This window comes from Mobula birostris, unplaced genomic scaffold (assembly GCF_030028105.1).
Source record: "Mobula birostris isolate sMobBir1 unplaced genomic scaffold, sMobBir1.hap1 scaffold_1591, whole genome shotgun sequence".
Classification (NCBI taxonomy): Eukaryota; Metazoa; Chordata; class Chondrichthyes; order Myliobatiformes; family Myliobatidae; genus Mobula; species Mobula birostris.
The window spans coordinates 1-18,265 of record NW_027274633.1 but is presented as its reverse complement, the minus strand read 5'-3'; the positions used below and the strand labels follow the sequence as shown (position 1 = coordinate 18,265).

General features: G+C 57.6%; 4 non-coding genes and 1 pseudogene across 4 annotated transcripts; all 5 read left to right on the top strand.

Moving 5' to 3' along the window:
* The first annotated feature begins 2,033 nt into the window (after window positions 1–2,033).
* On the top strand, window positions 2,034–2,224 carry LOC140192530 (U2 spliceosomal RNA). The gene has a single exon (XR_011884323.1). It is a non-coding gene; the product is annotated as a U2 spliceosomal RNA (small nuclear RNA).
* A 3,268-nt stretch (window positions 2,225–5,492) lies between these two features.
* On the top strand, window positions 5,493–5,683 carry LOC140192529 (U2 spliceosomal RNA). Its single transcript, XR_011884322.1, has one exon. It is a non-coding gene; the product is annotated as a U2 spliceosomal RNA (small nuclear RNA).
* Window positions 5,684–8,754: 3,071 nt separating this feature from the next.
* On the top strand, window positions 8,755–8,945 carry LOC140192518 (U2 spliceosomal RNA). The gene has a single exon (XR_011884318.1). It is a non-coding gene; the product is annotated as a U2 spliceosomal RNA (small nuclear RNA).
* Window positions 8,946–11,984: 3,039 nt separating this feature from the next.
* LOC140192507 (U2 spliceosomal RNA) lies at window positions 11,985–12,175 on the top strand. The gene has a single exon (XR_011884307.1). It is a non-coding gene; the product is annotated as a U2 spliceosomal RNA (small nuclear RNA).
* Window positions 12,176–15,959: 3,784 nt separating this feature from the next.
* LOC140192523 (U2 spliceosomal RNA) lies at window positions 15,960–16,173 on the top strand (annotated as a pseudogene).
* The last annotated feature ends 2,092 nt before the right edge of the window (window positions 16,174–18,265 follow it).

Sequence of the window (18,265 nt, the reverse complement as noted above, 5' to 3'; positions counted from 1 at the left end):
ATCGGCAGTGCAGTGCATCTCTAGCCTCGCTCAGAATCACGTCCCAAACCCCAAGATCACTCAAACGTCTCATGCTTACACCTACCTACTCGGCGTCCAGCTTTGGCGCACGTCTCCACAATTGCCACATCCGTCCACGTGCCCCTGCTTCACGCACGGCACTGTGCCTCCCTCCGGCAGGCATTTCGCCGATCCGTTTCCTGTTTCACAACCAAGGCATAATCAGTACCCCTTTCCTTCCACGGCGCGCACACGCGCCCACCCACTCCACCACTGAGCCATGCCGGCCAAAAACGCACCTGCAGAGCAGTGGGGCACAGGGCCGCCGTCAGCCCGCGACACATTTCCCTCCTGCCGTGCCCTCCCTCCTGTTTCTACATCCGTGCACCCACCCCGCTGCAAAACCAGTCAGTCTGCTCAGGCGTCAGCACAGAGGCATAATGAAGGGCCTCGGCCCTTCTCCCTTTACTGCCCTCTGTACAGCTTGGCAGATCCCTCAGCACTCCGTGTGCACGTGTGTCTGTGACTCTGTGTGTGTGTGTGTGTGTGTGAGAGAGAGAGATTGAGTGAGTGAGTGAGTGAGTGAGTGAGTGAGTGAGTGAGTGAGAGAGAGAGAGACAGACCCTGCCAGATCCCTCAGCATTCCATGTGTGTTTGTGTCGGTGGGTGAGAGAGACAGAGACAGAGACAGAGAGACAGACAGACACACACACACACACACACACACACCCACCCACCTCCACACACCCCCGTGTGCACGTGTGTCTGTGACTCTGTGTGTGTGTGAGATTGAGTGAGTGAGAGAGAGAGACAGACAGACCCTGCCAGATCCCTCAGCATTCCATGTGTGTTTGTGTCGGTGGGTGAGAGAGACAGAGACAGAGACAGACACAGAGAGACAGACACACACACACACACAAACACACACACACACCCACCCCCACACACCCCCGTGTGCACGTGTGTCTGTGACTCTGTGTGTGTGTGAGATTGAGTGAGTGAGAGAGAGAGACAGACCGACCCTGCCAGATCCCTCAGCATTCCATGTGTGTTTGTGTCGGTGGGTGAGAGAGACAGAGACAGACACAGAGAGACAGACAGACACACACACACACCCACCCACCCCCATCCACCCTGGTAAAAAAAGGTGGTGGGGGAGCAGGGGAGAAGACACCACTGTGTCCAATGATAGCCTGTGCAGACGCAAAGTCTACAGCTTCTGTGAGATGAAACAAACTCAAGCCACTCAACAATTGTAATTCCACACACATCAAAATAAAGGCACAGAGGTGTGAATGGCTGCACTTCAGCCTTCGGCTTGGAGAGCACACCCATTGTTTCTCCTCAGGCACACCTGTAGCTGACATCTTCCTATTCCCAAGCTTGCCAGGAGGCTTTTCTGCCCGCGGACTTTGGCCACGTCCACAAACCTCGTAACCGGTCTTGAGCGGCGCACGTGGCCTCTGCCTTTGTCGCCCGGTGCAGTCCCATCCGCTCGCTCCCTCCCGGAGAGGGCAGAGCCTCCGAAGGAGACCGTTCAGCTGGATGCGCCAGCCAGCTGGGGCACGCAAAGCCGAGAGGCGCGCTCTCTTTGCCGAGTGCAGGGACGCCCTTGAAGGGCCGAGCGGCCTGCTCCCACTCCCCCTGCAGACTTTTGTGCAGACAGGACAGCGTGACCAGCCTCCCACGACCAGGAGAGCAGTGCAAGTTGAGCCAGCCTCTGAGACCGACCTGGGAGCCAGCCGAGGAAGCCGGCAGCCTTGACGTAGGCAGTGTGCCAGTGACGTAGGCGCCCGTAGGTACGGCCCCACTCCCAGATGATTGGTGGATCACTGGCAGCTTTACATAGCCTCTGACAAGTTGCACTCAGGACGGACCAGGTAGGCAACAGCTGTCCAGCACACCCACCGATCCCAGACAACCTAGGGGAGAGCTGCCAGCGGGCCAGGGCAGCAAGGTCTTTGCCAGGCCTCCTGCTTCAATCTAAACACCAGAGGCTAGGCAGGATGTAGCCGACTCAAGAGGCCGCCTGCATCGCTTCTCGGCCTTTTGGCTAAGATCAAGTGTAGTATCTGTTCTTATCAGTTTAATATCTGATACGTCCCTTATCTGGGGACCATATATTAAATTGATTTTTGGAACAGGGAGATGGAATAGGGGCTTGCTCCGTCCACTCCACGCATCGACCCGGTATTGCAGTGCCTCTGGGAACGGTGCACTCCCCTTCTGGGGAATTTCAAAGTAGCAAAGAAAAGAAAAACGACGAAAGCTCCATCAGGCGGCGGCGGCGGCACAGCAGCACAGACAAGCATGCACGCACATGGAGAGAGAGGAGAGCTGCTTGCTCTACACCTCTCCTGTGTCTGTGTCTGTCTGTCGATACAGCTCACTCACTCACTCACTCACGCAATGTGCAGACAACTCAACAACAGCACGGGCATCATATCTGGGCCGTTTGGCTAAGATCAAGTGCACATCCGGGCTGCAACCAGATCAGGTGCTGCAGGCAAGGCAGCAACTTCATGAGAGATGCCCCTTGGCATTCATTCCTGAAGCAAACTGCTCAACCGGCGCACTCATTCTGATGCCTGCTCACTCGGCTGCTGCCTGCACCAAGCACAGAAGCAGAGTGAAGTGGAGCAGGCCGAAAGACCTTTTCTGTCCCGCCACACTCGCTCCACTTCTCAGGCTCAGGCTTCTCAGCTGCTCCTTGAAGCCAACGGAGGACGCGACGGACGGACGGACGGATGGACGGGCGGGCGAAGGAAGGAAGGAAGGAAGGAAGGAAGGAAGGAAGGAAGGAACGAACGATATCGAGTCACTGGCTCTGCTGCAATTTCACCAGCAGCCAGCCAGCCTGTCGGACAGGCAGGCTCGTTCAAGTGTGCCAGCAGCCAGGGCACGCGGACGGGAGGGAGGAAGGAAGGAAGGGAGGGAGGCATCCGATGGAGCCCGGCTACAGAGCAACGGGGCGCCGCCGCCGCCGGCACAACAGGGCCCGGTGCTCCTGCACCCTGCATCCTCCCCGCCTGCACCAGACTGCCAAGACTGCTGCTCTCCTGCCCAGACAGACAGACCAGCTACAAGCATCACCACCTAGCCATAGCATCAGCAAAACTCTGCCTACCTGCCCTGCCCTGGCCTGGCCTGGCCTCCTGGCCTCCTCTGATGCGTCTGCCTGCCCCAGGCCCAAAGCCCCGCCCACCGTTCAAGGTAAGGCAGAGGCACAACCCCCCACTCCACCCACTCAGACCTCCCCAATATACATCGGCAGTGCAGTGCATCTCTAGCCTCGCTCAGAATCACGTCCCAAACCCCAAGATCACTCAAACGTCTCATGCTTACACCTACCTACTCGGCGTCCAGCTTTGGCGCACGTCTCCACAATTGCCACATCCGTCCACGTGCCCCTGCTTCACGCACGGCACTGTGCCTCCCTCCGGCAGGCATTTCGCCGATCCGTTTCCTGTTTCACAACCAAGGCATAATCAGTACCCCTTTCCTTCCACGGCGCGCACACGCGCCCACCCACTCCACCACTGAGCCATGCCGGCCAAAAACGCACCTGCAGAGCAGTGGGGCACAGGGCCGCCGTCAGCCCGCGACACATTTCCCTCCTGCCGTGCCCTCCCTCCTGTTTCTACATCCGTGCACCCACCCCGCTGCAAAACCAGTCAGTCTGCTCAGGCGTCAGCACAGAGGCATAATGAAGGGCCTCGGCCCTTCTCCCTTTACTGCCCTCTGTACAGCTTGGCAGATCCCTCAGCACTCCGTGTGCACGTGTGTCTGTGACTCTGTGTGTGTGTGTGTGTGTGTGAGAGAGAGAGATTGAGTGAGTGAGTGAGTGAGTGAGTGAGTGAGTGAGTGAGTGAGAGAGAGAGAGACAGACCCTGCCAGATCCCTCAGCATTCCATGTGTGTTTGTGTCGGTGGGTGAGAGAGACAGAGACAGAGACAGAGAGACAGACAGACACACACACACACACACACACACACCCACCCACCTCCACACACCCCCGTGTGCACGTGTGTCTGTGACTCTGTGTGTGTGTGAGATTGAGTGAGAGAGAGAGACAGACCCTGCCAGATCCCTCAGCATTCCATGTGTGTTTGTGTCGGTGGGTGAGAGAGACAGAGACAGAGACAGACACAGAGAGACAGACACACACACACACACAAACACACACACACACCCACCCCCACACACCCCCGTGTGCACGTGTGTCTGTGACTCTGTGTGTGTGTGAGATTGAGTGAGTGAGAGAGAGAGACAGACAGACCCTGCCAGATCCCTCAGCATTCCATGTGTGTTTGTGTCGGTGGGTGAGAGAGACAGAGACAGAGACAGACACAGAGAGACAGACACACACACACACACAAACACACACACACACCCACCCCCACACACCCCCGTGTGCACGTGTGTCTGTGACTCTGTGTGTGTGTGAGATTGAGTGAGTGAGAGAGAGAGACAGACCGACCCTGCCAGATCCCTCAGCATTCCATGTGTGTTTGTGTCGGTGGGTGAGAGAGACAGAGACAGACACAGAGAGACAGACAGACACACACACACACCCACCCACCCCCATCCACCCTGGTAAAAAAAGGTGGTGGGGGAGCAGGGGAGAAGACACCACTGTGTCCAATGATAGCCTGTGCAGACGCAAAGTCTACAGCTTCTGTGAGATGAAACAAACTCAAGCCACTCAACAATTGTAATTCCACACACATCAAAATAAAGGCACAGAGGTGTGAATGGCTGCACTTCAGCCTTCGGCTTGGAGAGCACACCCATTGTTTCTCCTCAGGCACACCTGTAGCTGACATCTTCCTATTCCCAAGCTTGCCAGGAGGCTTTTCTGCCCGCGGACTTTGGCCACGTCCACAAACCTCGTAACCGGTCTTGAGCGGCGCACGTGGCCTCTGCCTTTGTCGCCCGGTGCAGTCCCATCCGCTCGCTCCCTCCCGGAGAGGGCAGAGCCTCCGAAGGAGACCGTTCAGCTGGATGCGCCAGCCAGCTGGGGCACGCAAAGCCGAGAGGCGCGCTCTCTTTGCCGAGTGCAGGGACGCCCTTGAAGGGCCGAGCGGCCTGCTCCCACTCCCCCTGCAGACTTTTGTGCAGACAGGACAGCGTGACCAGCCTCCCACGACCAGGAGAGCAGTGCAAGTTGAGCCAGCCTCTGAGACCGACCTGGGAGCCAGCCGAGGAAGCCGGCAGCCTTGACGTAGGCAGTGTGCCAGTGACGTAGGCGCCCGTAGGTACGGCCCCACTCCCAGATGATTGGTGGATCACTGGCAGCTTTACATAGCCTCTGACAAGTTGCACTCAGGACGGACCAGGTAGGCAACAGCTGTCCAGCACACCCACCGATCCCAGACAACCTAGGGGAGAGCTGCCAGCGGGCCAGGGCAGCAAGGTCTTTGCCAGGCCTCCTGCTTCAATCTAAACACCAGAGGCTAGGCAGGATGTAGCCGACTCAAGAGGCCGCCTGCATCGCTTCTCGGCCTTTTGGCTAAGATCAAGTGTAGTATCTGTTCTTATCAGTTTAATATCTGATACGTCCCTTATCTGGGGACCATATATTAAATTGATTTTTGGAACAGGGAGATGGAATAGGGGCTTGCTCCGTCCACTCCACGCATCGACCCGGTATTGCAGTGCCTCTGGGAACGGTGCACTCCCCTTCTGGGGAATTTCAAAGTAGCAAAGAAAAGAAAAACGACGAAAGCTCCATCAGGCGGCGGCGGCGGCACAGCAGCACAGACAAGCATGCACGCACATGGAGAGAGAGGAGAGCTGCTTGCTCTACACCTCTCCTGTGTCTGTGTCTGTCTGTCGATACAGCTCACTCACTCACTCACTCACGCAATGTGCAGACAACTCAACAACAGCACGGGCATCATATCTGGGCCGTTTGGCTAAGATCAAGTGCACATCCGGGCTGCAACCAGATCAGGTGCTGCAGGCAAGGCAGCAACTTCATGAGAGATGCCCCTTGGCATTCATTCCTGAAGCAAACTGCTCAACCGGCGCACTCATTCTGATGCCTGCTCACTCGGCTGCTGCCTGCACCAAGCACAGAAGCAGAGTGAAGTGGAGCAGGCCGAAAGACCTTTTCTGTCCCGCCACACTCGCTCCACTTCTCAGGCTCAGGCTTCTCAGCTGCTCCTTGAAGCCAACGGAGGACGCGACGGACGGACGGACGGATGGACGGGCGGGCGAAGGAAGGAAGGAAGGAAGGAAGGAAGGAAGGAAGGAAGGAACGAACGATATCGAGTCACTGGCTCTGCTGCAATTTCACCAGCAGCCAGCCAGCCTGTCGGACAGGCAGGCTCGTTCAAGTGTGCCAGCAGCCAGGGCACGCGGACGGGAGGGAGGAAGGAAGGAAGGGAGGGAGGCATCCGATGGAGCCCGGCTACAGAGCAACGGGGCGCCGCCGCCGCCGGCACAACAGGGCCCGGTGCTCCTGCACCCTGCATCCTCCCCGCCTGCACCAGACTGCCAAGACTGCTGCTCTCCTGCCCAGACAGACAGACCAGCTACAAGCATCACCACCTAGCCATAGCATCAGCAAAACTCTGCCTACCTGCCCTGCCCTGGCCTGGCCTGGCCTCCTGGCCTCCTCTGATGCGTCTGCCTGCCCCAGGCCCAAAGCCCCGCCCACCGTTCAAGGTAAGGCAGAGGCACAACCCCCCACTCCACCCACTCAGACCTCCCCAATATACATCGGCAGTGCAGTGCATCTCTAGCCTCGCTCAGAATCACGTCCCAAACCCCAAGATCACTCAAACGTCTCATGCTTACACCTACCTACTCGGCGTCCAGCTTTGGCGCACGTCTCCACAATTGCCACATCCGTCCACGTGCCCCTGCTTCACGCACGGCACTGTGCCTCCCTCCGGCAGGCATTTCGCCGATCCGTTTCCTGTTTCACAACCAAGGCATAATCAGTACCCCTTTCCTTCCACGGCGCGCACACGCGCCCACCCACTCCACCACTGAGCCATGCCGGCCAAAAACGCACCTGCAGAGCAGTGGGGCACAGGGCCGCCGTCAGCCCGCGACACATTTCCCTCCTGCCGTGCCCTCCCTCCTGTTTCTACATCCGTGCACCCACCCCGCTGCAAAACCAGTCAGTCTGCTCAGGCGTCAGCACAGAGGCATAATGAAGGGCCTCGGCCCTTCTCCCTTTACTGCCCTCTGTACAGCTTGGCAGATCCCTCAGCACTCCGTGTGCACGTGTGTCTGTGACTCTGTGTGTGTGTGTGTGTGTGTGAGAGAGAGAGATTGAGTGAGTGAGTGAGTGAGTGAGTGAGTGAGTGAGTGAGTGAGTGAGAGAGAGAGAGACAGACCCTGCCAGATCCCTCAGCATTCCATGTGTGTTTGTGTCGGTGGGTGAGAGAGACAGAGACAGAGACAGAGAGACAGACAGACACACACACACACACACACACACACCCACCCACCTCCACACACCCCCGTGTGCACGTGTGTCTGTGACTCTGTGTGTGTGTGAGATTGAGTGAGAGAGAGAGACAGACCCTGCCAGATCCCTCAGCATTCCATGTGTGTTTGTGTCGGTGGGTGAGAGAGACAGAGACAGAGACAGACACAGAGAGACAGACACACACACACACACAAACACACACACACACCCACCCCCACACACCCCCGTGTGCACGTGTGTCTGTGACTCTGTGTGTGTGTGAGATTGAGTGAGTGAGAGAGAGAGACAGACCGACCCTGCCAGATCCCTCAGCATTCCATGTGTGTTTGTGTCGGTGGGTGAGAGAGACAGAGACAGACACAGAGAGACAGACAGACACACACACACACCCACCCACCCCCATCCACCCTGGTAAAAAAAGGTGGTGGGGGAGCAGGGGAGAAGACACCACTGTGTCCAATGATAGCCTGTGCAGACGCAAAGTCTACAGCTTCTGTGAGATGAAACAAACTCAAGCCACTCAACAATTGTAATTCCACACACATCAAAATAAAGGCACAGAGGTGTGAATGGCTGCACTTCAGCCTTCGGCTTGGAGAGCACACCCATTGTTTCTCCTCAGGCACACCTGTAGCTGACATCTTCCTATTCCCAAGCTTGCCAGGAGGCTTTTCTGCCCGCGGACTTTGGCCACGTCCACAAACCTCGTAACCGGTCTTGAGCGGCGCACGTGGCCTCTGCCTTTGTCGCCCGGTGCAGTCCCATCCGCTCGCTCCCTCCCGGAGAGGGCAGAGCCTCCGAAGGAGACCGTTCAGCTGGATGCGCCAGCCAGCTGGGGCACGCAAAGCCGAGAGGCGCGCTCTCTTTGCCGAGTGCAGGGACGCCCTTGAAGGGCCGAGCGGCCTGCTCCCACTCCCCCTGCAGACTTTTGTGCAGACAGGACAGCGTGACCAGCCTCCCACGACCAGGAGAGCAGTGCAAGTTGAGCCAGCCTCTGAGACCGACCTGGGAGCCAGCCGAGGAAGCCGGCAGCCTTGACGTAGGCAGTGTGCCAGTGACGTAGGCGCCCGTAGGTACGGCCCCACTCCCAGATGATTGGTGGATCACTGGCAGCTTTACATAGCCTCTGACAAGTTGCACTCAGGACGGACCAGGTAGGCAACAGCTGTCCAGCACACCCACCGATCCCAGACAACCTAGGGGAGAGCTGCCAGCGGGCCAGGGCAGCAAGGTCTTTGCCAGGCCTCCTGCTTCAATCTAAACACCAGAGGCTAGGCAGGATGTAGCCGACTCAAGAGGCCGCCTGCATCGCTTCTCGGCCTTTTGGCTAAGATCAAGTGTAGTATCTGTTCTTATCAGTTTAATATCTGATACGTCCCTTATCTGGGGACCATATATTAAATTGATTTTTGGAACAGGGAGATGGAATAGGGGCTTGCTCCGTCCACTCCACGCATCGACCCGGTATTGCAGTGCCTCTGGGAACGGTGCACTCCCCTTCTGGGGAATTTCAAAGTAGCAAAGAAAAGAAAAACGACGAAAGCTCCATCAGGCGGCGGCGGCGGCACAGCAGCACAGACAAGCATGCACGCACATGGAGAGAGAGGAGAGCTGCTTGCTCTACACCTCTCCTGTGTCTGTGTCTGTCTGTCGATACAGCTCACTCACTCACTCACTCACGCAATGTGCAGACAACTCAACAACAGCACGGGCATCATATCTGGGCCGTTTGGCTAAGATCAAGTGCACATCCGGGCTGCAACCAGATCAGGTGCTGCAGGCAAGGCAGCAACTTCATGAGAGATGCCCCTTGGCATTCATTCCTGAAGCAAACTGCTCAACCGGCGCACTCATTCTGATGCCTGCTCACTCGGCTGCTGCCTGCACCAAGCACAGAAGCAGAGTGAAGTGGAGCAGGCCGAAAGACCTTTTCTGTCCCGCCACACTCGCTCCACTTCTCAGGCTCAGGCTTCTCAGCTGCTCCTTGAAGCCAACGGAGGACGCGACGGACGGACGGACGGATGGACGGGCGGGCGAAGGAAGGAAGGAAGGAAGGAACGAACGATATCGAGTCACTGGCTCTGCTGCAATTTCACCAGCAGCCAGCCAGCCTGTCGGACAGGCAGGCTCGTTCAAGTGTGCCAGCAGCCAGGGCACGCGGACGGGAGGGAGGAAGGAAGGAAGGGAGGGAGGCATCCGATGGAGCCCGGCTACAGAGCAACGGGGCGCCGCCGCCGCCGGCACAACAGGGCCCGGTGCTCCTGCACCCTGCATCCTCCCCGCCTGCACCAGACTGCCAAGACTGCTGCTCTCCTGCCCAGACAGACAGACCAGCTACAAGCATCACCACCTAGCCATAGCATCAGCAAAACTCTGCCTACCTGCCCTGCCCTGGCCTGGCCTGGCCTCCTGGCCTCCTCTGATGCGTCTGCCTGCCCCAGGCCCAAAGCCCCGCCCACCGTTCAAGGTAAGGCAGAGGCACAACCCCCCACTCCACCCACTCAGACCTCCCCAATATACATCGGCAGTGCAGTGCATCTCTAGCCTCGCTCAGAATCACGTCCCAAACCCCAAGATCACTCAAACGTCTCATGCTTACACCTACCTACTCGGCGTCCAGCTTTGGCGCACGTCTCCACAATTGCCACATCCGTCCACGTGCCCCTGCTTCACGCACGGCACTGTGCCTCCCTCCGGCAGGCATTTCGCCGATCCGTTTCCTGTTTCACAACCAAGGCATAATCAGTACCCCTTTCCTTCCACGGCGCGCACACGCGCCCACCCACTCCACCACTGAGCCATGCCGGCCAAAAACGCACCTGCAGAGCAGTGGGGCACAGGGCCGCCGTCAGCCCGCGACACATTTCCCTCCTGCCGTGCCCTCCCTCCTGTTTCTACATCCGTGCACCCACCCCGCTGCAAAACCAGTCAGTCTGCTCAGGCGTCAGCACAGAGGCATAATGAAGGGCCTCGGCCCTTCTCCCTTTACTGCCCTCTGTACAGCTTGGCAGATCCCTCAGCACTCCGTGTGCACGTGTGTCTGTGACTCTGTGTGTGTGTGTGTGTGTGTGAGAGAGAGAGATTGAGTGAGTGAGTGAGTGAGTGAGTGAGTGAGTGAGAGAGAGAGAGACAGACCCTGCCAGATCCCTCAGCATTCCATGTGTGTTTGTGTCGGTGGGTGAGAGAGACAGAGACAGAGACAGAGAGACAGACAGACACACACACACACACACACACACACCCACCCACCTCCACACACCCCCGTGTGCACGTGTGTCTGTGACTCTGTGTGTGTGTGAGATTGAGTGAGAGAGAGAGACAGACCCTGCCAGATCCCTCAGCATTCCATGTGTGTTTGTGTCGGTGGGTGAGAGAGACAGAGACAGAGACAGACACAGAGAGACAGACACACACACACACACAAACACACACACACACCCACCCCCACACACCCCCGTGTGCACGTGTGTCTGTGACTCTGTGTGTGTGTGAGATTGAGTGAGTGAGAGAGAGAGACAGACCGACCCTGCCAGATCCCTCAGCATTCCATGTGTGTTTGTGTCGGTGGGTGAGAGAGACAGAGACAGACACAGAGAGACAGACAGACACACACACACACCCACCCACCCCCATCCACCCTGGTAAAAAAAGGTGGTGGGGGAGCAGGGGAGAAGACACCACTGTGTCCAATGATAGCCTGTGCAGACGCAAAGTCTACAGCTTCTGTGAGATGAAACAAACTCAAGCCACTCAACAATTGTAATTCCACACACATCAAAATAAAGGCACAGAGGTGTGAATGGCTGCACTTCAGCCTTCGGCTTGGAGAGCACACCCATTGTTTCTCCTCAGGCACACCTGTAGCTGACATCTTCCTATTCCCAAGCTTGCCAGGAGGCTTTTCTGCCCGCGGACTTTGGCCACGTCCACAAACCTCGTAACCGGTCTTGAGCGGCGCACGTGGCCTCTGCCTTTGTCGCCCGGTGCAGTCCCATCCGCTCGCTCCCTCCCGGAGAGGGCAGAGCCTCCGAAGGAGACCGTTCAGCTGGATGCGCCAGCCAGCTGGGGCACGCAAAGCCGAGAGGCGCGCTCTCTTTGCCGAGTGCAGGGACGCCCTTGAAGGGCCGAGCGGCCTGCTCCCACTCCCCCTGCAGACTTTTGTGCAGACAGGACAGCGTGACCAGCCTCCCACGACCAGGAGAGCAGTGCAAGTTGAGCCAGCCTCTGAGACCGACCTGGGAGCCAGCCGAGGAAGCCGGCAGCCTTGACGTAGGCAGTGTGCCAGTGACGTAGGCGCCCGTAGGTACGGCCCCACTCCCAGATGATTGGTGGATCACTGGCAGCTTTACATAGCCTCTGACAAGTTGCACTCAGGACGGACCAGGTAGGCAACAGCTGTCCAGCACACCCACCGATCCCAGACAACCTAGGGGAGAGCTGCCAGCCGGCCAGGGCAGCAAGGTCTTTGCCAGGCCTCCTGCTTCAATCTAAACACCAGAGGCTAGGCAGGATGTAGCCGACTCAAGAGGCCGCCTGCATCGCTTCTCGGCCTTTTGGCTAAGATCAAGTGTAGTATCTGTTCTTATCAGTTTAATATCTGATACGTCCCTTATCTGGGGACCATATATTAAATTGATTTTTGGAACAGGGAGATGGAATAGGGGCTTGCTCCGTCCACTCCACGCATCGACCCGGTATTGCAGTGCCTCTGGGAACGGTGCACTCCCCTTCTGGGGAATTTCAAAGTAGCAAAGAAAAGAAAAATGACGAAAGCTCCATCAGGCGGCGGCGGCGGCACAGCAGCACAGACAAGCATGCACGCACATGGAGAGAGAGGAGAGCTGCTTGCTCTACACCTCTCCTGTGTCTGTGTCTGTCTGTCGATACAGCTCACTCACTCACTCACTCACGCAATGTGCAGACAACTCAACAACAGCACGGGCATCATATCTGGGCCGTTTGGCTAAGATCAAGTGCACATCCGGGCTGCAACCAGATCAGGTGCTGCAGGCAAGGCAGCAACTTCATGAGAGATGCCCCTTGGCATTCATTCCTGAAGCAAACTGCTCAACCGGCGCACTCATTCTGATGCCTGCTCACTCGGCTGCTGCCTGCACCAAGCACAGAAGCAGAGTGAAGTGGAGCAGGCCGAAAGACCTTTTCTGTCCCGCCACACTCGCTCCACTTCTCAGGCTCAGGCTTCTCAGCTGCTCCTTGAAGCCAACGGAGGACGCGACGGACGGACGGACGGATGGACGGGCGGGCGAAGGAAGGAAGGAAGGAAGGAAGGAAGGAAGGAAGGAAGGAACGAACGATATCGAGTCACTGGCTCTGCTGCAATTTCACCAGCAGCCAGCCAGCCTGTCGGACAGGCAGGCTCGTTCAAGTGTGCCAGCAGCCAGGGCACGCGGACGGGAGGGAGGAAGGAAGGAAGGGAGGGAGGCATCCGATGGAGCCCGGCTACAGAGCAACGGGGCGCCGCCGCCGCCGGCACAACAGGGCCCGGTGCTCCTGCACCCTGCATCCTCCCCGCCTGCACCAGACTGCCAAGACTGCTGCTCTCCTGCCCAGACAGACAGACCAGCTACAAGCATCACCACCTAGCCATAGCATCAGCAAAACTCTGCCTACCTGCCCTGCCCTGGCCTGGCCTGGCCTCCTGGCCTCCTCTGATGCGTCTGCCTGCCCCAGGCCCAAAGCCCCGCCCACCGTTCAAGGTAAGGCAGAGGCACAACCCCCCACTCCACCCACTCAGACCTCCCCAATATACATCGGCAGTGCAGTGCATCTCTAGCCTCGCTCAGAATCACGTCCCAAACCCCAAGATCACTCAAACGTCTCATGCTTACACCTACCTACTCGGCGTCCAGCTTTGGCGCACGTCTCCACAATTGCCACATCCGTCCACGTGCCCCTGCTTCACGCACGGCACTGTGCCTCCCTCCGGCAGGCATTTCGCCGATCCGTTTCCTGTTTCACAACCAAGGCATAATCAGTACCCCTTTCCTTCCACGGCGCGCACACGCGCCCACCCACTCCACCACTGAGCCATGCCGGCCAAAAACGCACCTGCAGAGCAGTGGGGCACAGGGCCGCCGTCAGCCCGCGACACATTTCCCTCCTGCCGTGCCCTCCCTCCTGTTTCTACATCCGTGCACCCACCCCGCTGCAAAACCAGTCAGTCTGCTCAGGCGTCAGCACAGAGGCATAATGAAGGGCCTCGGCCCTTCTCCCTTTACTGCCCTCTGTACAGCTTGGCAGATCCCTCAGCACTCCGTGTGCACGTGTGTCTGTGACTCTGTGTGTGTGTGTGTGTGTGTGAGAGAGAGAGATTGAGTGAGTGAGTGAGTGAGTGAGTGAGTGAGTGAGTGAGTGAGAGAGAGAGAGACAGACCCTGCCAGATCCCTCAGCATTCCATGTGTGTTTGTGTCGGTGGGTGAGAGAGACAGAGACAGAGACAGAGAGACAGACAGACACACACACACACACACACACACACCCACCCACCTCCACACACCCCCGTGTGCACGTGTGTCTGTGACTCTGTGTGTGTGTGAGATTGAGTGAGAGAGAGAGACAGACCCTGCCAGATCCCTCAGCATTCCATGTGTGTTTGTGTCGGTGGGTGAGAGAGACAGAGACAGAGACAGACACAGAGAGACAGACACACACACACACACAAACACACACACACACCCACCCCCACACACCCCCGTGTGCACGTGTGTCTGTGACTCTGTGTGTGTGTGAGATTGAGTGAGTGAGAGAGAGAGACAGACCGACCCTGCCAGATCCCTCAGCATTCCATGTGTGTTTGTGTCGGTGGGTGAGAGAGACAGAGACAGACACAGAGAGACAGACAGACACACACACACACCCACCCACCCCCATCCACCCTGGTAAAAAAAGGTGGTGGGGGAGCAGGGGAGAAGACACCACTGTGTCCAATGATAGCCTGTGCAGACGCAAAGTCTACAGCTTCTGTGAGATGAAACAAACTCAAGCCACTCAACAATTGTAATTCCACACACATCAAAATAAAGGCACAGAGGTGTGAATGGCTGCACTTCAGCCTTCGGCTTGGAGAGCACACCCATTGTTTCTCCTCAGGCACACCTGTAGCTGACATCTTCCTATTCCCAAGCTTGCCAGGAGGCTTTTCTGCCCGCGGACTTTGGCCACGTCCACAAACCTCGTAACCGGTCTTGAGCGGCGCACGTGGCCTCTGCCTTTGTCGCCCGGTGCAGTCCCATCCGCTCGCTCCCTCCCGGAGAGGGCAGAGCCTCCGAAGGAGACCGTTCAGCTGGATGCGCCAGCCAGCTGGGGCACGCAAAGCCGAGAGGCGCGCTCTCTTTGCCGAGTGCAGGGACGCCCTTGAAGGGCCGAGCGGCCTGCTCCCACTCCCCCTGCAGACTTTTGTGCAGACAGGACAGCGTGACCAGCCTCCCACGACCAGGAGAGCAGTGCAAGTTGAGCCAGCCTCTGAGACCGACCTGGGAGCCAGCCGAGGAAGCCGGCAGCCTTGACGTAGGCAGTGTGCCAGTGACGTAGGCGCCCGTAGGTACGGCCCCACTCCCAGATGATTGGTGGATCACTGGCAGCTTTACATAGCCTCTGACAAGTTGCACTCAGGACGGACCAGGTAGGCAACAGCTGTCCAGCACACCCACCGATCCCAGACAACCTAGGGGAGAGCTGCCAGCGGGCCAGGGCAGCAAGGTCTTTGCCAGGCCTCCTGCTTCAATCTAAACACCAGAGGCTAGGCAGGATGTAGCCGACTCAAGAGGCCGCCTGCATCGCTTCTCGGCCTTTTGGCTAAGATCAAGTGTCTGGCAAAATGCCTCATCGCCAGATCTCACCAACAGGCACCAAGACCTCGCCTGGCTGGCAGTGAGAGGGGCCCTCCCAGTCAGAGCCCTCCTGTACGCCCGGAACGTCGTCTCCGCACCCCACTGCCCACGGGAGGACTGCAGTGAGGAGGAGTCTGTGACCCACCTCTTTGCACACTGCCAGTTCGCAAAGAGGGTGTGGAGGAGGATGGACGGGCTAGTGTCACGTTTCATCCCCAGCAGCTGCGTGACAGAGGACTCTCTGATCTACGGGCTGTTCCCGGGGACGCACACGGAGACCAACATCCGGTGCTGCTGGCAGATCATCAACTCGGTGAAAGACGCTCTTTGGTCAGCCCGAAACTTGATCATCTACCAGCACATGGAGATGTCCGTGGGAGAATGCTGCCGACTGGCACACTCTCGGCTGCAGGAGTACGTGCTGAGGGACGCACTGAAACTTGGTGCAGCCACCGCAAGGGCCCGGTGGGGAAGGACCACAGTATAGGTTTCTCCACCCGTGGGAGGGGGAGGGGTCGGTGGGCGAGGAGTATACCCCTCAACAATGAGATGCTAAGCTGAACTACTGGAGTGCCACGTGGGTGGCTATAAACACGGGTATTTTACTGAGTATAATGGAAACGTATGTAAAGGATGAAAAGTTATTGAATGGTTTATTGTATATATTTATTTTTGAATAAAGTATATTTTGAAAAAAAAAAAAAAAAAAAAAAAAAAAAAAAATCTGTTCTTATCAGTTTAATATCTGATACGTCCCTTATCTGGGGACCATATATTAAATTGATTTTTGGAACAGGGAGATGGAATAGGGGCTTGCTCCGTCCACTCCACGCATCGACCCGGTATTGCAGTGCCTCTGGGAACGGTGCACTCCCCTTCTGGGGAATTTCAAAGTAGCAAAGAAAAGAAAAACGACGAAAGCTCCATCAGGCGGCGGCGGCGGCACAGCAGCACAGACAAGCATGCACGCACATGGAGAGAGAGGAGAGCTGCTTGCTCTACACCTCTCCTGTGTCTGTGTCTGTCTGTCGATACAGCTCACTCACTCACTCACTCACGCAATGTGCAGACAACTCAACAACAGCACGGGCATCATATCTGGGCCGTTTGGCTAAGATCAAGTGCACATCCGGGCTGCAACCAGATCAGGTGCTGCAGGCAAGGCAGCAACTTCATGAGAGATGCCCCTTGGCATTCATTCCTGAAGCAAACTGCTCAACCGGCGCACTCATTCTGATGCCTGCTCACTCGGCTGCTGCCTGCACCAAGCACAGAAGCAGAGTGAAGTGGAGCAGGCCGAAAGACCTTTTCTGTCCCGCCACACTCGCTCCACTTCTCAGGCTCAGGCTTCTCAGCTGCTCCTTGAAGCCAACGGAGGACGCGACGGACGGACGGACGGATGGACGGGCGGGCGAAGGAAGGAAGGAAGGAAGGAAGGAAGGAAGGAAGGAAGGAACGAACGATATCGAGTCACTGGCTCTGCTGCAATTTCACCAGCAGCCAGCCAGCCTGTCGGACAGGCAGGCTCGTTCAAGTGTGCCAGCAGCCAGGGCACGCGGACGGGAGGGAGGAAGGAAGGAAGGGAGGGAGGCATCCGATGGAGCCCGGCTACAGAGCAACGGGGCGCCGCCGCCGCCGGCACAACAGGGCCCGGTGCTCCTGCACCCTGCATCCTCCCCGCCTGCACCAGACTGCCAAGACTGCTGCTCTCCTGCCCAGACAGACAGACCAGCTACAAGCATCACCACCTAGCCATAGCATCAGCAAAACTCTGCCTACCTGCCCTGCCCTGGCCTGGCCTGGCCTCCTGGCCTCCTCTGATGCGTCTGCCTGCCCCAGGCCCAAAGCCCCGCCCACCGTTCAAGGTAAGGCAGAGGCACAACCCCCCACTCCACCCACTCAGACCTCCCCAATATACATCGGCAGTGCAGTGCATCTCTAGCCTCGCTCAGAATCACGTCCCAAACCCCAAGATCACTCAAACGTCTCATGCTTACACCTACCTACTCGGCGTCCAGCTTTGGCGCACGTCTCCACAATTGCCACATCCGTCCACGTGCCCCTGCTTCACGCACGGCACTGTGCCTCCCTCCGGCAGGCATTTCGCCGATCCGTTTCCTGTTTCACAACCAAGGCATAATCAGTACCCCTTTCCTTCCACGGCGCGCACACGCGCCCACCCACTCCACCACTGAGCCATGCCGGCCAAAAACGCACCTGCAGAGCAGTGGGGCACAGGGCCGCCGTCAGCCCGCGACACATTTCCCTCCTGCCGTGCCCTCCCTCCTGTTTCTACATCCGTGCACCCACCCCGCTGCAAAACCAGTCAGTCTGCTCAGGCGTCAGCACAGAGGCATAATGAAGGGCCTCGGCCCTTCTCCCTTTACTGCCCTCTGTACAGCTTGGCAGATCCCTCAGCACTCCGTGTGCACGTGTGTCTGTGACTCTGTGTGTGTGTGTGTGTGTGTGAGAGAGAGAGATTGAGTGAGTGAGTGAGTGAGTGAGTGAGTGAGTGAGTGAGTGAGAGAGAGAGAGACAGACCCTGCCAGATCCCTCAGCATTCCATGTGTGTTTGTGTCGGTGGGTGAGAGAGACAGAGACAGAGACAGAGAGACAGACAGACACACACACACACACACACACACACCCACCCACCTCCACACACCCCCGTGTGCACGTGTGTCTGTGACTCTGTGTGTGTGTGAGATTGAGTGAGAGAGAGAGACAGACCCTGCCAGATCCCTCAGCATTCCATGTGTGTTTGTGTCGGTGGGTGAGAGAGACAGAGACAGAGACAGACACAGAGAGACAGACACACACACACACACAAACACACACACACACCCACCCCCACACACCCCCGTGTGCACGTGTGTCTGTGACTCTGTGTGTGTGTGAGATTGAGTGAGTGAGAGAGAGAGACAGACCGACCCTGCCAGATCCCTCAGCATTCCATGTGTGTTTGTGT